This window comes from Portunus trituberculatus, chromosome 2 (genome assembly GCF_017591435.1).
Source record: "Portunus trituberculatus isolate SZX2019 chromosome 2, ASM1759143v1, whole genome shotgun sequence".
In the NCBI taxonomy this organism is placed as follows: domain Eukaryota; kingdom Metazoa; phylum Arthropoda; class Malacostraca; order Decapoda; family Portunidae; genus Portunus; species Portunus trituberculatus.
In genome coordinates this window covers 4,967,407-4,979,459 of record NC_059256.1, presented here as the reverse complement: position 1 = coordinate 4,979,459, position 12,053 = coordinate 4,967,407, and the positions used below count along the sequence as shown (strand labels likewise).

At 40.9% G+C, this 12,053-nt stretch overlaps 1 protein-coding gene and 1 long non-coding RNA gene across 2 annotated transcripts in view; one reads left to right on the top strand and one right to left on the bottom strand.

The window, feature by feature from the left end:
• The window catches only part of LOC123503289 (tax1-binding protein 1 homolog), a 29,391-nt gene that overhangs the window by 207 nt on the left and 17,131 nt on the right, over nucleotides 1–12,053 (bottom strand). The gene's annotated exons all lie outside the window — the stretch shown is intronic.
• Nucleotides 5,738–8,003, top strand: LOC123503388. The gene is made up of 3 exons (XR_006674440.1): nucleotides 5,738–5,894; nucleotides 6,951–7,146; nucleotides 7,524–8,003. It is a non-coding gene; the product is annotated as an uncharacterized LOC123503388 (long non-coding RNA).

The window sequence follows — 12,053 nt, the reverse complement described above, 5'->3', positions numbered from 1 at the left end:
ACTACTACTACTACTACTACTACTACTACCACTACTACTACTACTACTACTACTACCACCACCACCACCACCACCACTACTACTACTACTACTACTACTACTACTACTACTACTACCACCACCACCACCACTACTACTACTACTACTACTACTACTACTACTACTACTCAAAGTAAAAATGTGTCCCAGTACTGAAGGGGTTCAAATAGTGAAGACTGTGGCCATTAATCTTGTGCCCTCCATACACCCTTGCTAATGTCAATAAAATGGTCTAATGGTTCACAAAACTCAAGGTAAAAATGTGTCCCAGTACTGAAGGGGTTAAAATAGTGAAGACTGTGACCATTAACCCTTGCTAATGTCAATAAAATGGTCTAATGGTGCACAAAACTCAAGGTAAAAATGTGTCCCAGTACTGAAGGGGTTAAAATAGTGAAGACTGTGGCCATTAACCCTTGCTAATGTCAATAAAATGGTCTAATGGTGCACAAAACACTCTCCACTGCCCCGGGTCTAACTGGCTAACCACTGCACCAACTCCATCACCAAGCAGTATTAATGGCCACAGTCTTCACTATTTTAACCCCACGTAAGATTGTGAAGCTGCATTAGATCACCAAGCAGTATTAATGGCCACAGTCTTCACTATTTTAACCCAGTACTGTAAGATTGTGAAGCTGCATTAGATCACACAAGCAGTATTAATGGCGCCATTCTTCACTATTTTAACCCCACGTAAGATTGTGAAGCTGCATTAGATCACCAAGCAGTATTAATGGCCACAGTCTTCACTATTTTAACCCCACGTAAGATTGTGAAGCTGCATTAGATCACCAAGCAGTATTAATGGCGCCATTCTTCACTATTTTAACCCCACGTAAGATTGTGAAGCTGCATTAGATCACCAAGCAGTATTAATGGCCACAGTCTTCACTATTTTAACCCCACGTAAGATTGTGAAGCTGCATTAGATCACCAAGCAGTATTAATGGCCACAGTCTTCACTATTCACCCACGTAAGATTGTGAAGCTGCATTAGATCACCAAGCAGTATTAATGGCCACAGTCTTCACTATTTTAACCCCACGTAAGATTGTGAAGCTGCATTAGATCACCAAGCAGTATTAATGGCCACAGTCTTCACTATTTTAACCCCACGTAAGATTGTGAAGCTGCATTAGATCACCAAGCAGTATTAATGGCCACAGTCTTCACTATTTTAACCCCACGTAAGATTGTGAAGCTGCATTAGATCACCAAGCAGTATTAATGGCCACAGTCTTCACTATTCACCCACGTAAGATTGTGAAGCTGCATTAGATCACCAAGCAGTATTAATGGCCACAGTCTTCACTATTTTAACCCCACGTAAGATTGTGAAGCTGCATTAGATCACCAAGCAGTATTAATGGCCACAGTCTTCACTATTTTAACCCCACGTAAGATTGTGAAGCTGCATTAGATCACCAAGCAGTATTAATGGCCACAGTCTTCACTATTTTAACCCCACGTAAGATTGTGAAGCTTTATTAGATCACCAAGCAGTATTAATGGCCATAGTCTTCACCATTTTAACCCCACGTAAGATTGTGAAGCTTTATTAGATCACCAAGCAGTATTAATGGCCATAGTCTTCACCATTTTAACCCCACGTAAGATTGTGAAGCTGCATTAGATCACCAAGCAGTATTAATGGCCACAGTCTTCACTATTTTAACCCCACGTAAGATTGTGAAGCTGCATTAGATCACCAAGCAGTATTAATGGCCACAGTCTTCACTATTTTAACCCCACGTAAGATTGTGAAGCTGCATTAGATCACCAAGCAGTATTAATGGCCACAGTCTTCACTATTTTAACCCCACGTAAGATTGTGAAGCTGCATTAGATCACCAAGCAGTATTAATGGCCACAGTCTTCACTATTTTAACCCCACGTAAGATTGTGAAGCTGCATTAGATCACCAAGCAGTATTAATGGCCACAGTCTTCACTATTCACCCACGTAAGATTGTGAAGCTTTATTAGATCACCAAGCAGTATTAATGGCCACAGTCTTCACTATTCACCCACGTAAGATTGTGAAGCTGCATTAGATCACCAAGCAGTATTAATGGCCACAGTCTTCACTATTCACCCACGTAAGATTGTGAAGCTTTATTAGATCACCAAGCAGTAGTCACCAGCACGGGTCACCTCACCAATCACCAATTTGAACACCCACAATGCTCGTTTCAAGTACCACTAATTTGTCTTAATTCCTCCACGTACCTCCTCCTCCTTCATCTCCTTCCTCCTCCTCCTCCTCCCTCTGTCTCCTTTCCTCCTCCTCCTCCTCCATCTCCTTCCCTCCTCCTCCTCCACTAGTTCGTCTCTTTAGAACATCAAAATATAAGAAAATGGAGGCTGTAGTAGGCTGTGCTGTTAGGCCTATACGAGGCAGTCCTAGTGTGGTTAATCTGCCTATTACCACATATCTTTCCCTTCCATTAACTCCTATAACCCTTTTTTTGACCCAGGCCTCACCACATGACCACTGAGACTGCTCCACCCATCACCCATTGTCTGAAAATCCAGTTTCGTCCCATTTTTTTTTTTTTTTCTTAAACGTGATTTTTTTTTTAGTTTAATTCAAGATTCCTGGTTTTAATGCTTTCCTACACTACTTCCACCTCCCTCCTCCTCCACCTCCCTCCTCCTCCACCTCTCTCTGTTTCCCTCCTTCCTAGTTTCCCTCTTAGTTAGTTCTCCACCTCCCTCCTTCTTCCTCCTCCTACCTCCACCTTCCTTCTTCCACCTCTCTCTGTTTCCCTTCTCCACTAGTTTGTCTGCCTCCTTCCTAGTTTCCCTCTTAGTTAGTTCTCCACCTCCCTCCTTCTTCCTCCTCCTACCTCCACCTCCCTCCTCCACCTCTCTCTGTTTTCCCTCCTCCACTAGTTTGTCTCCCTCCTTCCTAGTTTCCCTCTTAGTTAGTTCTCCACCTCCCTCCTTCTTCCTCCTCCTACCTCCACCTCCCTCCTCCACCTCCCTCCTCCACCTCTCTCTGTTTTCCCTTCTCCACTAGTTTGTCTCCCTCCCTCCTAGTTTGCCTCTTAGTTAGTTCTCCACCTCCCTCCTTCTTCCTCCTCCTACCTCCACCTCCCTCCTCCACCTTCCTCCTACCTCCACCTCCCTCCTCCACTAGTTTGTCTCCCTCCATCCAAGTTTCCCTCTTAATTAGTTCTCCACCTCCCTACAGTAGTTTCTCTCCATCTCCTTATCTCCACCTCCTTCCTCCTCCCTCCGTCTCTCTCCTCCTCCTCCCTCCGTCTCCCTCTCTCCCTCCACCTCCCTCCGTCTCAGTCATTCTTTTCTCTATTTGCAAACCACTCAATGTTGATACGCAAAGTTGATACGTTAGTGATACGTGAAGTTGATCCGTTAGTGATACGTGAAGTTGATACGTTAATGATACGTGAAGTTGATCCGTTAGTGATACGTGAAGTTGATACGTTAATGATACGTGAAATTGATCCGTTAGTGAACGTTAATGATACGCAAAATTGATCCGTTAGTGATACGTGAAGTTGATACGTTAGTGATACGCAAATTTGATACGTTAATGATACGCAAAGTTGATACGTTAATGATACGTTTTTTTTTCATTCTTCATTTTTTTTTTTTTATTTTGATTCGTTGATTTGCAGGCAGAGAGAGAGAGAGAGAGAGAGAGAGAGAGAGAGAGAGAGAGACGACAGACGAAGAACGGATGAAGAAAGAAGAGAAAGAGAGAGAGAGAGAGAGAGAGAGAGAGAGTATGACAGGAATTAAGCTTCAAAACTTACAAAAAAAAAAATTAATAAATAAAATAAATATAATGAAATGAAAAAAAAATGAGATGATGAGAATTACTACACGGAAGTTGAAAATAATGAAATAAAATCAATAAATACGATTAATTAGTGCGCCGATTGTTAAGAAGGAGTTGTTATATATTTGAGCGGTGGACGAGCGGTGTTTTTTTTTTTTTTTTTTTTTTTTTTTTTTGCAGATATCTCCTAAACGAATGGTTGGATGAGTATGATATTTCAACACACTACCCTGAACATCCTTTCGTAATTTCTGGCTAACACACCACAGTGCTATATATATGTGTTAGGTGTTACGTGAGGAGTTTACTGAGTGATAAATAATACATTCTAATGGAAGTGTGGTCCCTCTCCCCCCCCACACACACACACACTCGAACCATTCCTAACCACTATTACGTCTCCCCCGTCTCGGAAGTTCTCGCCCTCTTAATCCCTCCTCTCCTCTCCCTAGCTCCTCGCCTCCCTCTCTCCTGTGCCCCTCCCTACTTCTCCCACCACTTTATTTATACATTATAGTGTTCTGTAAGTGTGTATGTATAGATATGATTATTAACGAGTATGGTACAATTTCATGAAGGCAAGAAGTGGTTTACGTGTAGTATAGAAGAGCCATGTTTGCAGTCGTTATGGTCAGCCATGTGAACCTGATGTGCTGGAATTTCCTGTGACCTGGACCTTCTACTGTTAGGACAAGTTGATACTCTTATTGCGTACTGTCTACCTATTGATCATAAAAAGTGGTCCAGTTTATATATGATATTATTTTGTTGTTAGATACGTTGCTTATTATCCAGCTCTACGGCCATTAACAGCGGAATTAGATATTGCTTTCACGGTCGTTTGACACACTCTGGTTTTCATGTCCACATATACCACCAATTGTATTAAATAATATCATTAATGTATGACATGTATGTACATACTGACGTATGTAACTATTATACCTATACGTATGTAATTACAATAGGGAAAAAAAATCAAAGGTGGAAGGGTGATGGTGTGAATAGGGGGTGAAGAGGGAAGCGGGGAAGAGGGTCATGCGATACTGGGGTAGAGGAGGAGTGGTCTGGGGGTTCTTCAGGAGGGTGGTGGTGGTGGTGGTGGTGGTGGAGAGGTTAGACGAGTAGATAGATAGATAGATAGATAGATAATATTTATTGTTCATGTATATAATACATAAAAAAATGTTTTGTGTGTCTCCAGCTAAAAGTATCATGAACAATGAAACAGTACAATGCATAACACTCATACATACAATCATACTATACCCAGTACACGTAATGGCCTCCCACATAGTCATATAGGTATACAAAAAATGGCTATCTTTCCTTCAGTGATCTAATGCTGTCTGGCACAAAAGATTTACAATATCTGGAAGTCCTACAGTTCATTGACCTTAACCTTTCACCTGATGGCAATAACTGACAGCTGCTGTTGAGAGAATGTGACTCCAAATTTTACAGTTTTGAATTATCCTAGTAAATATTCCACACTCGTCCAATTCTGTCTAACACCTTTGATACGATGACTGGATTAGGCGTAATATCACTCAGTAAACTCAACACCTAACACATATAGCACTGTGGTGTGTTAGCCAGAAATTACGAAAGGATGTTCAGGGTAGTGTGTTGAAATATCATACTCATCCAACCATTCATTTAAGAGATATCTGCAAAAAACACCGCTCGTCCACCGCTCAAATGTACAGTAAGAGCATGGTCAGTGTATATCCAGGGTGTCGGAGCATCGGTTAGGGCCGTGGCACTGATTCATATACTCGTTTGCCCTTAGATTGCTGTTTAATTGGTGGGTTCATGGGGGCGTGGGGGTGGGGCGAGAACCGAGGTAAGATCAGGCGTTCAGGATAGCACAGGGAGTATTCTTCACCCAGACACCACGCCCGCTACATCTCTCTCGCCACGCCCGCACGCCCCTACCTAGGTCCGTTTGTGCCTTGTGTGACGTGGACAGCAGTGGAGGTAACGGAGTGATCTGCCGGTGCTGTGTGGAGGCCAGTACAGCACACAGGTCAGGAACACAGGAGGTTAGTGGTATGTATGTATGTGCAGTGTAAGGGTGTGTGCGCGCGCGCGTTGACACCCCGCTTAGTGTAGTGGTTAGGACATTCCACTCACAATCGAGAGGATCCGGGTTCGAGACCAGGGAAGCGGTAAAATGGGTAATTCTCTTAATGTTCACCTAGCAGTGTGTAGGTATGGGGTGTAACTGGAGGGTGTGTGGTGTTGTGGTGTTAATGTGTAGGATGTGTTGAGGCAGCAGTAAATAGGTACGGGGTGTAACTGGAAGGGGTTGTGGCCTCGCTATCCCGGTGTGTGGTGTTGTGGTGTTAATGTGTAGGATGTGAAGGAGTTTTTGATAAATGGAGTGAAGTTTGAGGTTAGTTAGGGCACAATATGAACGACTGGAGAGAGAACGTGCAGAGAATGGGTGGTGGTGGTGGTGGTGGAGACGAGTTGAAGGCTGGGCGAGGCAGTGAAGGCGATTTAGGACCGAAGCATGTATTCTGAAACGCTTTGCTCTCAACCCTGTTTTCCCAAGGCTCCAGTAGACAAGTTGAGTATTTTCATGGTTCTGGTGAAGGATTGACAAGTTTTCTACTCAACCAAAAGGAAAAACTGTCTTGAAATCTGTTAATTGTCTGTGTGGCCTTGAAAAATCGTAGTGTGAAGAGGTTTTCTGAATACAGGCGAGAGGTAAGAGGGAAATGAGGCGACTTAGGACACAGTGGGTGAGTGAAATCGTGTGAAGTTAATGGGTGGTGGTGGTGGTGGTGGTGGTGAGAATGTGTGGAGTGGAAGGCTGGGTGAGGCATTGAAGGTTTTAAATGTTAGATTTAGGTAATTAGTGAATTAAGTGAGATACTGCTGTTAGATTTGTGGTGGTGGTACTAGTGGGGGTTAAGAATGCGTAGGAATTTGTGGTGGTGGTGGTACTAGTGGGGGTTAAGAATGCGTAGGATGCGTAGGAGTGAAAGGCTGAAGCAGTGAAGGAGTTTAGAGCAGTGTTGCGTGTTTGCTGTAGGGAAAACTAAACCAGCGAAACATAACGCCATTTTATTCATTTATATTGTCCATTACAGAAGCTGTCGATCCAGAGGCCTTTAACGAGACTACACCTTGCACTACGCCTTCACTGACAACACCCTCTACCAACACCCGTCTCGCGCCAACACCACAGGACTGTCTTGCATCGTCCACACTACTCTAATGCCGCTGGTGAGAGGGAGGCGGATTGGTGACAGTAAAGATGGCAGCAGGGAGGATTCCACTCACCAGGTAGAGTTATGTGGTAAGATTGGCTGTGTGGATGGGAGAGGATCTGGTATAGGGGTATGTTTTGACGGAGTGACGTGGTATGGGTATAGATTGGCCTGGAGTGTGAAAATGAAGGGATGAGGGTGTTCACATTAGGCCGGGATGCTACCTAACATGGGAGACGCTGGGAGAACGAGGGAGAAACACGGTTAGCTGGGAGAACGAGGGAGAAAAATGAGAAGGGTGTAACTGGAGTGGGAGAATGAAGGAATGGGAGTGTTGACATCAAAGGGTCGGGAATAGAGGCGGTGTGGGCGTGTGGGGGCAGTGTGGGCGTGTGTGGGGGGTAGTGTAGCGTGGTATATGTGGAGAAAACTTATTTTGTTTGTCCATTACAGAAGTTGGCGATCCAAGGGCCTGAGGGCAGCGATCCTGTGACTCCTGCACCATAGGGAAGGTCTATGGCTACTCACGGCCCTTACTGACCTTTCCCCCACCACCACCACCACCACCACCACAGCCGTCCAGCGAGGGATTCACCGTCGCATCACGTTCTGCTACTCAACATCTGTCACCACCACCACAGCGCTGCCAACACCTTCTGGTCCTCGTGGTGTTGGTGGCCAGGGAAGGAGTTGGGGTCAGCGTGGCAATCCGTTCTGCTAATCAACACCTTCTGTCACCACCACCACAGCGCTGCCAACACCTTCTGGTCCTCGTGGTGTTGGTAGCCAGGGAAGGAGTTGGGGTCAGCGTGGCAGTCAGTCTTGTGGTGCCATTTCTCCATTCTAATAAATTGTGTGGTGTATGTACGTGGATTGGTGTGGTGTTGTGGTGTTGTCATTATGGTGTCACTAAATAATAAATTGTGAAGAAATCTTGTTTAGTTGATTTTCTATCCTAGGGTGGCTTAGTGTAGTCCCCTCGAGCTGGCTTAAATCTGGTTAGGGTGGCTTAAAACACCAATATTGCCTCCATTAACCTCTTACACCAATATTGCCTCCATTAACCTCTTACACTGCCTTAACACGCCAATATCGCTCCATTAACCCCTTGCACTGTCTTAACACTCCAATATCGGCTCCATTAACCTCTCGCACTGTCTAACACGCCAATATTCCCTCCATTATCACACCAATATTGCCTCCATTAACCAGATAATTGGAAATAATAAAAATGTCCTAATAAATTTAATGGTTTTTATTCATCATATCACAGAAGGGATAGAAATTTATGAACCATTTGACAAAGAACTAACAATTTTTCAGTATTTCGAAGAATGGAAATAAAACTGGAAAATAAATAAAATAATAAAAAATAATAAACTAAAAAAATCCTTAGGAAGATTAGGAAAATGGTCTATCTAAATAAAAAATACTGCACTAATAGGCAAAAATGGGCAAAATGGCCAAAAAGTCCTGCTCTACTGGCCAGAATAACAGCAAAAAACAGCCATAGAACCCTAGAAATGAGCCCAAAATGTCAAAAACTGGGCAAAAAAACCCTAAATTGAGTGAAAAATGGTCAAAAAAGGTCAAAAGCTGGCCCTTAAATTGTACTTAAGTCGAAAATACTCTAAAGACTCTCCGGAGATAAGGCAGACGCATAGTGGACATAAAATTAAATGAAAGACTCTCCCTTACATTTTATTTAAATATATACATTGTTACATTGCGAAATATTAATAGAAAACACCTGGGAAATAATAATGTACACTTGAAATATTAATAGAAAACAGAATATATAGTAAATATGAATGAAATATATATAGTAAGAATGAGAATACAGTGAAAAACTCTACACAAATTTTCAACTTAGTAAAAAAATTAATGAAATAAAATGATATATGAAAAAAAATGTGAAATTATGTAAAAAATTTTGAATAGTGAAAAACTCTACACAAATTTTCAACTTAGTAAAAAAATAAGTGAAATATTTATACAGTACAAATGAGAATAGTGAAAAACTCTACACAAATTTTCAACTTAGTATAAATAGATGAAATAGTAAAAATAAAATAAATATACAGTAAGAATATGAGAACAGTGAAAAACTCTACACAAATTTTCAATTTCGTAAAAAAAATGTGAAATAAAATGAAATATGAAAAAAAAAAAAAAAATGAATGTAAAAAAATGAGAATTGTGGAAAACTCTACACAAATTTTCAACAAATCAACAAATTAAATTAATGAATAAAAAAAAACAATTAAAATCAATAACAATAAATAACCTACAACAATTTCCAACAATTTTCCAGTCTACAACAATTTCCAGGTAATTTTTTTCAGCCTACAACAATTTCCAACTATATTTTTCACCCTACAACAATTTCCAGCTTAATTTTTCAGCCTACAACAATTTCCAGGTAATTTTTTCAGCCTACAACAATTTCCAGCTTAATTTTTCAGCCTACAACAATTTCCAGGTTACTTTTTCAGCCTACAACAATTTCCAACTAAATTTTCCACCCTACGACAATTTCCAGCTTAACTTTTCAGCCTACAACAATTTCCAGGTAATTTTTTCAGCCTACAACAATTTTCAGCTTAATTTTTCAGCCTACAACAATTTCCAACAAAATTTTCCAGCCTACAACAATTTCCAACTTAATTTTTCAGCCTGCAACAAGTTCCCCTCCTTCCTCCTCCTCTTCTTCTTCTTCTTGAGTGCTGTAAGAGAAAATAAATACATCAATAGAGATTAATTTATTTTCATTTCTTGTCAAAATAATAATAATAATAATAATAATAATAATAACTACTTTACCTCCTCCTCTTCTTCTTGTGGTTGTCTTCTTCCTCTATATTCTTCTCTTCCTCCTCCTCCTCCTCCTCCTTGTCTTCCTCTTCTTCTTCCACTAATCTGAAAAAATAATAATAATAATAATAATAATAATAATAATAATAATAATAATAATAATAATAATAATAATACAATTTGGAGAGAGAGAGAGAGAGAGAGAGAGAGAGAGAGAGAGAAAGCTAGTTTTAATTAAAAGGATTATTTGAAATTCTCTCTCTCTCTCTCTCTCTCTCTCCATCACCTGCCCACTTACCTACTGAAGGGGTTAAAATAGTGAAGACTGTGGCCATTAATCTTGTGCCCTCCATACACCCTTGCTAATGTCAATAAAATGGTCTAATGGTGCACAAAACTCAAGGTAAAAATGTGTCCCAGTACTGAAGGGGTTAAAATAGTGAAGACTGTGGCCATTAATCTTGTGCCCTCCATACACCTTGCTAATGTCAATAAAATGGTCTAATGGTGCACAAAACTCAAGGTAAAAATGTGTCCCAGTACTGAAGGGGTTAAAATAGTGAAGACTGTGGCCATTAATCTTGTGCCCTCCATACACCCTTGCTAATGTCAATAAAATGGTCTAATGGTGCACAAAACTCAAGGTAAAAATGTGTCCCAGTACTGAAGGGGTTAAAATAGTGAAGACTGTGGCCATTAATCTTGTGCCCTCCATACACCCTTGCTAATGTCAATAAAATGGTCTAATGGTGCACAAAACTCAAGGTAAAAATGTGTCCCAGTACTGAAGGGGTTAAAATAGTGAAGACTGTGGCCATTAATCTTGTGCCCTCCATACACCCTTGCTAATGTCAATAAAATGGTCTAATGGTGCACAAAACTCAAGGTAAAAATGTGTCCCAGTACTGAAGGGGTTAAAATAGTGAAGACTGTGGCCATTAATCTTGTGCCCTCCATACACCCTTGCTAATGTCAATAAAATGGTCTAATGGTACACAAAACTCATACTGAAGGGGTTAAAATAGTGAAGACTGTGGCCATTAACCCTTGCTAATGTCAATAAAATGGTCTAATGGTGCACAAAACTCAAGGTAAAAATGTGTCCCAGTACTGAAGGGGTTAAAATAGTGAAGACTGTGGCCATTAATCTTGTGCCCTCCATACACCCTTGCTAATGTCAATAAAATGGTCTAATGGTACACAAAACTCAAGGTAAAAATGTGTCCCAGTACTGAAGGGGTTAAAATAGTGAAGACTGTGGCCATTAACCCTTGCTAATGTCAATAAAATGGTCTAATGGTGCACAAAACTCAAGGTAAAAATGTGTCCCAGTACTGAAGGGGTTAAAATAGTGAAGACTGTGGCCATTAACCCTTGCTAATGTCAATAAAATGGTCTAATGGTACACAAAACTCAAGTAAAAATGTGTCCCAGTACTGAAGGGGTTAAAATAGTGAAGACTGGCCATTAACCCTTGCTAATGTCAATAAAATGGTCTAATGGTACACAAAACTCAAGTAAAATGTGTCCCAGTACTGAAGGGGTTAAAATAGTGAAGACTGTGGCCATTAACCCTTGCTAATGTCAATAAAATGGTCTAATGGTACACAAAACTCAAGTAAAAATGTGTCCCAGTACTGAAGGGGTTAAAATAGTGAAGACTGTGCCATTAACCCTTGCTAATGTCAATAAAATGGTCTAATGGTACACAAAACTCATAGTAAAAATGTGTCCCAGTACTCAAGGGGTTAAAATGGTGAAGACTGTGGCCATTAACCATTGCTAATGTCAATAAAATGGTCTAATGGTACACAAAACTCAGTAAAAATGTGTCCCAGTACTGAAGGGGTTAAAATAGTGAAGACTGTGGCCATTAATCTTGTGCCCTCCATACATCCTTGCTAATGTCAATAAAATGGTCTAATGGTGCACAAATCTCAATGTAAAAATGTGTCCCAATACTGAAGGGGTTAAAATAGTGAAGATTGTGGCCATTAACCCTTGCTAATGTCAATAAAATGGTCTAATGGTACACAAATCTCAAGGTAAAAATGTGTCCCAGTACTGAAGGGGTTAAAATAGTGAAGACTGTGGCCATTAATCTTGTGCCCTCCATACATCCTTGCTAATGTCAATAAAATGGTCTAATGGTACACAAAACTCAAGGTA